At 42.2% G+C, this 6,417-nt stretch overlaps 1 non-coding gene across 1 annotated transcript; it reads left to right on the top strand.

Moving 5' to 3' along the window:
* Positions 1-1,925: 1,925 nt before the first annotated feature.
* Positions 1,926-2,007, top strand: TRNAS-CGA (transfer RNA serine (anticodon CGA)). Its single transcript has one exon. It is a non-coding gene; the product is annotated as a tRNA-Ser (tRNA).
* The last annotated feature ends 4,410 nt before the right edge of the window (positions 2,008-6,417 follow it).

Here is a 6,417-nt window from a genome sequence, read left to right as displayed (position 1 = left end):
TATATGTAATAAAAGGGGAGTTTAAGGCTTGGCAAGTCGGCTGCGACTCCCCTGGGAGACCCCTGAGTCTATGCCCAGAACCATAACTCTGCCAGTCGAGTACTTACCTAAAAGCCGATAACTCACTTTTCTTCCATAGGCTAAAATTTCGTTGTTTCACTTGGAAATTCTTCTAAGTGGTGTGGAGTTTTGGAACTTTAAAATATTCATCTAAAATCAGCCGAACAACAAATTCTGATTTACTCACCTGTTATCAGGAGAGACCTCAGTGCTGCATCTTGGAGCTCAGTACTGACCCTGAAAAGTAATTTTAACCGTACTTACAAGTAACTCGAATTTCCTTCCATGGGATATCATTGCCTGCTTTTCGCTGAAAATTTTCTAAGTGTCGATTTTTGAAACTTACAAATATTCTTTAAAAATCGTACCAACTGTGAAAACGTAATTGTTTACCTGTTTTAGATAGATGTCCCAGTACTGAGCCTAGGAGCCCAGCACTGGATTACAAAAGTAACGAGAACGTACTTTACCCGTAACTTGAATTTTCTTCCATAGGAAACCATTGACTGTTTTTCTGTGAAATTTCTTCTAAGTGTCGATTTTGCAAACATGTAAATATTCCTTAAAAATCGCCTGTATAACTTAAACGCAGTTTCTCAACTGCTTACAGGTGGTACAGTAGTGCTGGATCTAGGATCCAACACTGACCTAGAAAAAGTAACCATAACCCCACTTACCTGCTAAGTGAATTGCCTTCCGTAGGATAACGTTGGTAATTTGATCAGCAAAAGTTTCTAAGTGTCAACTTTTAAAATAGCAAAATATTGCTTAAAAATCACAACAGTAACTAAAACGAATTTACTCACTTGTTTCCAAGAACTGTCCCAGGACTGAATCTAGGATCCAGTCCTGGATTTAGAAAAGTAATCCTGAAAGTAATTAATTGCATATAACTTAAAATTCCCATTGAGCTCAATGTATTATTGTGATTCAAATTGTGTTGCCTATTGCAATAAACTGTAACTATGACCTGCAAAAGTCAATTGCCTATTGCAAAGTATTTAACTAAAGCATCTCATTCTGAGAAAGTATATTTTGATACCTATTGTTGGTTCTAAAATAAAACAACAATATCTTTTGTATGCAAACCAATGGCCTAGAGTTCAGTTCTTGAGTGTGTGAGACCATTTGCTGACTGAGTGTGTACAACAAATGTTTTACACTGTACTCTGATACTGCCTTACTGCTCGGCAAGCTACCACTTTAGAGAGTAAGGTTATATCAAACTTTAGCCTCTGCCAAACCTCTGGGGACTGGGGACTCTGTGCACACTGTACCTATTTGGGAACAGTATATACAGAGCCACTTTCTCACAGTAGTGATAAAGTGATTAGAGTGCTAAGGCCAACATAAAGATACAGCAAAACGTGAGGTGAAAAGCAAAAAGGTTGCTGGTAGGCCACCTTAAGGATGCCAGGTCTAACAAAAACTGAACTAAGGATAACATGAGTAAAACATCAGGTTTCTCTACTGCATTTGGTGAGACAAGTGGGCCTTCTTTTATCTTCCATTCAAGCAATCTTTGACAGACCCCTTTATTATAGAGCTTTTCAAGGATTAAAGATAAGGCACTTACAAAGGAGTCCCAAATACTCAGAGATGGTTGACTTCTGTAATATGGGTCGTAGACTAAAAGCAGCGCAAAAACAGAGTGCAACAGGGTCCAAAAAACTTGAGTGCCACAAGAGAGTTTGAATGCAAGCGTATCCTTTTACAGATCCAGAGATATACTCATGCAATTTTTGTTTTTAGGACAGAACGTGCATGATGAAAAAAACATTGTTTTTAAAAAGCGCATTGCAGAATATCAGTACTTTGATGTGGGAAAACTTTCAAACAAAATATTTGTAAGCAGCTTACAGCAAGTTGTTGTGGCCGAGTGGTTAAGGCGATGGACTCGAAATCCATTGGGGTATCCCCGCGCAGGTTCAAATCCTGCCAACAACGAGAATCTTTTTATTATCGGCTACAATTTCAGAAGTTAACCTTTAGTATTTCTTCCATTTCAGTTTTATAAATAGGTGGCTTATTTTTGTGTCACTATTGCCTCTCCACATATTTGTTATTGCTACCTCTTTCATGTCTTTGCTACACCTCATTCCTACTTTAGCACTGGTGTAAACGCTTCAAATTATTATACCGTTGCTCTCTCATTCATACCTGCACATGCACTTGAAAATTACTTTACCAATAAAAGACGCATAGAGAGAAATAGAACAAAAGTGCTGGCTGGATTGGCAAACACACTTCATAAAACTGCATTTTCTTTTTTATTCTCCCCCGTGTTACATGCTTAACCTCCCCATGTGTAATTTCTCTTAACCTGCTGTCCCAGGAAGAGAATTTCATCTACAGGCTCTTTCTGTGTTTTTTTCCCTAGTCTGTCTTTCCCATTTCTTAGCTGTGTAACTGTTCCTTTACGCGCTCTATTTAAACGCCATCAATCTCATTTGAGCTCCTTGCTCCCGCTTCTGTTTTCTCCACCTCTCATACTGCCAGTTCTCTCTTTCTCTGTGGTTGGTGGCTACTTTCCTGAGCTTCCGAAGCCACGTGGTTCCTGCCTCTTGTTGTCAGACTTGAATTGGAAAAGGAACCATATTAACAAGCCTTTACCACTCACACACGGCGGAAGTTTATACTTTAATTCAGTGAGCTAAGAAAAGCGTGTTGTGGGTCCCCTACGAGCCATGGTGCTTGCTTCATCATGATTTGGCACCAGTCATTAGCCGCAGCTCTGCTAATGAGCCACTGAGGTCAGTTTCAATATTTACTCAAAAACATAACCATGCAGCCCACCCCTCAACTGTGTATTTATCTTGCTTTTCTGCTGTTCGTGTGATTAGCTGGGAGGAGCTCACGGCGACATCCTCCCTATAAAAGTATAGATGGATCACTCTCTAACTCTTTCTTGCTTCACATACAAATGGCTTGAAAGGTGCAGGGAAGATGCAGGTCTAATAGACAGAATAGAAGGTCTGTGCCAGGTGGGTTTCTCTGCATTGGTGTCCCATCACAGGTCCGCAAGTGTAATGTGTGATCTTTGACTCCTGGCATTTCACAAGCAGGCGGCCAGGAAACGGTTTCAGCCTATCAACCACTGAGGAGACGCAGCCTCTGAATGAGGAATGAGGAAGCAATGAATACATCCAGCCTATCACAGGAATAGCCCTGAGTGTTCCGAATTATAAATTCTCCATGTCACTGTATGTCGTTGAGCCCAAGTAGCTCGCCGTGATCGTATAGTGGATAGTACTCTGCGTTGTGGCCGCAGCAACCTCGGTTTGAATCCAAGTCACGGCATTGTGGTTGGCAATGTCACGGCAGTTGGGTGTTATTTTTACAGAATTAGCAAATGTGCCAGTGGTTTTTGTAAAATGTCTATTAAAAACAGATCCTTTCAAATATTTAAACCATCTAACAACAAATGATTTAAACTCGCATGATTATAAGCTGTAGCTATAATGTATTTACTTACATAAATTATCGTTCTTGAACCTATTGGGGGTGGAGGGGGAGCGGAGCTCACCCCCCAGGTGCAGTTGAGTGACCTGTGTTGTGGCTCTCTAGAGGGAAGGTACAAATTTTGCTGTCACCCAGCCCAATCCAGACGTGTATTGGGGCCAGGTTTCAGGCAAATAGAGCACTAAGTGCAGAGAAATGTTCACTCTCTAAAAGTGGCATTTCTAAAATAGTAAAGTTAAATCCAACCTCACCAGTAAGTAGGATTTTCAATAAATAAATAAAGCTACTCCTCTCCGATATGGAATTACCAAATAAAAAGTATAGGGGAATACACAGAGCTAACCTATGAGAGGGGTAGACCTCACAGTAGTGAAAAATGAAATAGACTGTTTGGTACTTACAGGACACGCGAACCACCAAAGTACATATCTTATTTTTTACTTACATAGCATCATGCACCTAGGACTACCTAGGGCCTACCTTAGGTGTAAATTATATGTAATAAAAGGGGAGTTTAAGGCTTGGCAAGTAGGCTGCGACTCCCCTGGGAGACCCCTGAGTCTATGCCCAGAACCATAACTCTGCCAGTCGAGTACTTACCTAAAAGCCGATAACTCACTTTTCTTCCATAGGCTAAAATTTCGTTGTTTCACTTGGAAATTCTTCTAAGTGGTGTGGAGTTTTGGAACTTTAAAATATTCATCTAAAATCAGCCGAACAACGAATTCTGATTTACTCACCTGTTATCAGGAGAGACCTCAGTGCTGCATCTTGGAGCTCAGTACTGACCCTGAAAAGTAATTTTAACCGTACTTACCAGTAACTCGAATTTCCTTCCATGGGATATCATTGCCTGCTTTTTGCTGAAAATTTTCTAAGTGTCGATTTTTGAAACTTCCAAATATTCTTTAAAAATCGTACCAACTGTGAAAACGTAATTGTTTACCTGTTTTAGATAGATGTCCCAGTACTGAGCCTAGGAGCCCAGCACTGGATTACAAAAGTAACGAGAACGTACTTGTTGTATTCGCCTACTTGGTACGTTCCTTTCCCCCCCTCCTTCCTCCTCCCTTGGTTCTTCCCTCTCCCTGTCACCAACATTCCATTGCACCCTTCCTCTGACTAGGCTGGATCCTGTGGTGGTGTATGACCATTAAAGAAGAGTTCTTACTTACCTGCCTTCTGGTCATCTTTATAACACTGGCGACGTCTTGCTGTGTGGGGACGGCTCACCATCACCCCCAATTCTTCAATTCCAGCTCTCCTGTGTCGGCGGTCGTGAGTACCTGGGAGGCTCCGCTGTTTCCAAATTCTTCAAAGTAAGACTGTTACTGTGCTGATTAAAGAGGTGTTTTATCCCTTCAATTTCGCAAGTGTGCTTCTGCCTGCATGTGGCTGAGAGAAGGAGGGAGTTTGCCACTTTAGCTTCGCCTTCGTGACCTTGTGACACTTGCTCTGTGTGTTGGCCTCTTAGCGCTGCCTTTCCTGTCCTGCCATGGCTCCGTCTGTGAAGGGTATGATTTCGACTGTGTGATTAGTCGGGTTTCTCCCTGCTTCTGCGGACCTAAGGAGCGTTTCAGCCGCCTTTGTTGCAATTCGCCTCATTTGGAGTCAATTCCCTGCTTTTGGCCATCCAGCGCTACCGCACCGGTTACCACAGCGCCTGCCTGAGGGTGCTACGGGGTTGGCTTTCAGTACTGCTTGGACCTCAGCAACGCTGTATTGGCTGTGGTTTGAAGCACCGTCAACATAGCTTCTGTTTCTTCGACTTTGTTATAGCCGTGTGCGGCAGCCTCTGTGTTGTTTTCTTCAAGTGAGGCATTTCTGACAGGATTCCTGACGGCAGCCGAGCATTCCTTCTCGCGCGCTCGCAACTGATCCGTCATAATTGACACTCCTCTGCTGAGGTGAATGGGGGTGCGTTTCTGACTTCATCCACCAGGTGGCAGCGTGGCTCTTCTTAACGATCCGGTTGTGGGGAAAATACAACAATTTCTTCATCTTAAGGGCTCCAGCGAAATTCTCCACATATCCAGGATATAGCTGTGTAAATCCTTCTTTGTAATGTGTTTTCTTCGTTTTCGCTGATGGGCACAGCTTGTGGAATCTTCTGCCTGTCATTTCACGCTGACAGGCACAGCTGCACATAGTTTTTGTCACTGATGGGCACAGTTATCATCACTGTGGTCGCACTTGTCTGCTCACGCTGACCAGCTCAGTTTTCCTTTGCTAACATTCTCAGTCACACGTTCTGTTGATCCTCCTGTGTGGTGTGTTCGCCAGAGTATTGTAGTGTATGTTGGTTATTCAATTGTATTTTTGATGACTGTCCAAACTGGTACCTGTGCTAATTTTCTGTACTGCTCCATCATATATTGAAATGTACATTGACTTTTGTATGGGGTGGGGTGTAAAACAATTTTGAGTATATTGGGTTTTCTCCTCTTCATTTTCCAACGTTGTTCATTGTTTTGTTTTGCAGTATTTTACCTCCTCCCTCATAGTTATTGTAAATTATGGCAGCTGCTAATATGTTGCAGCCCCCACCTTTCCTTAACGAGGCAGGAGAACCTATTCTGCCTTGGAAACAATGGTTTGGGTTACTGGAGTCCTATCTTATTGCTATTGGAGGGGAGAAGTTTTCCCATTTACGCAAGTTACACACCCTGCTACACAATTTGGGCGTGGAGGGACGCAAGGTCTATGATGACATTTCGACTAATGCAGAAGGGGGAAGTGATAGTGATGACGATGAAAATGTGTATATTGTGGCAGTAAACAAACTAGAAAAGCATTTCAGTAAAAGGATAAACGTAGTGTTAGAGAGACATAAATTCTTCTCAAGAACACAGGGAAAAAATGAGAAGGTTAAACCATTTATTGCAGCCTTAAAGG

The sequence above is a fragment of the Triturus cristatus genome, chromosome 12, assembly GCF_964204655.1.
Source record: "Triturus cristatus chromosome 12, aTriCri1.1, whole genome shotgun sequence".
NCBI classification, from domain to species: domain Eukaryota; kingdom Metazoa; phylum Chordata; class Amphibia; order Caudata; family Salamandridae; genus Triturus; species Triturus cristatus.
Note: the sequence above shows the minus strand (reverse complement) of the source record. Positions and strands in the feature narration are given on the sequence as shown.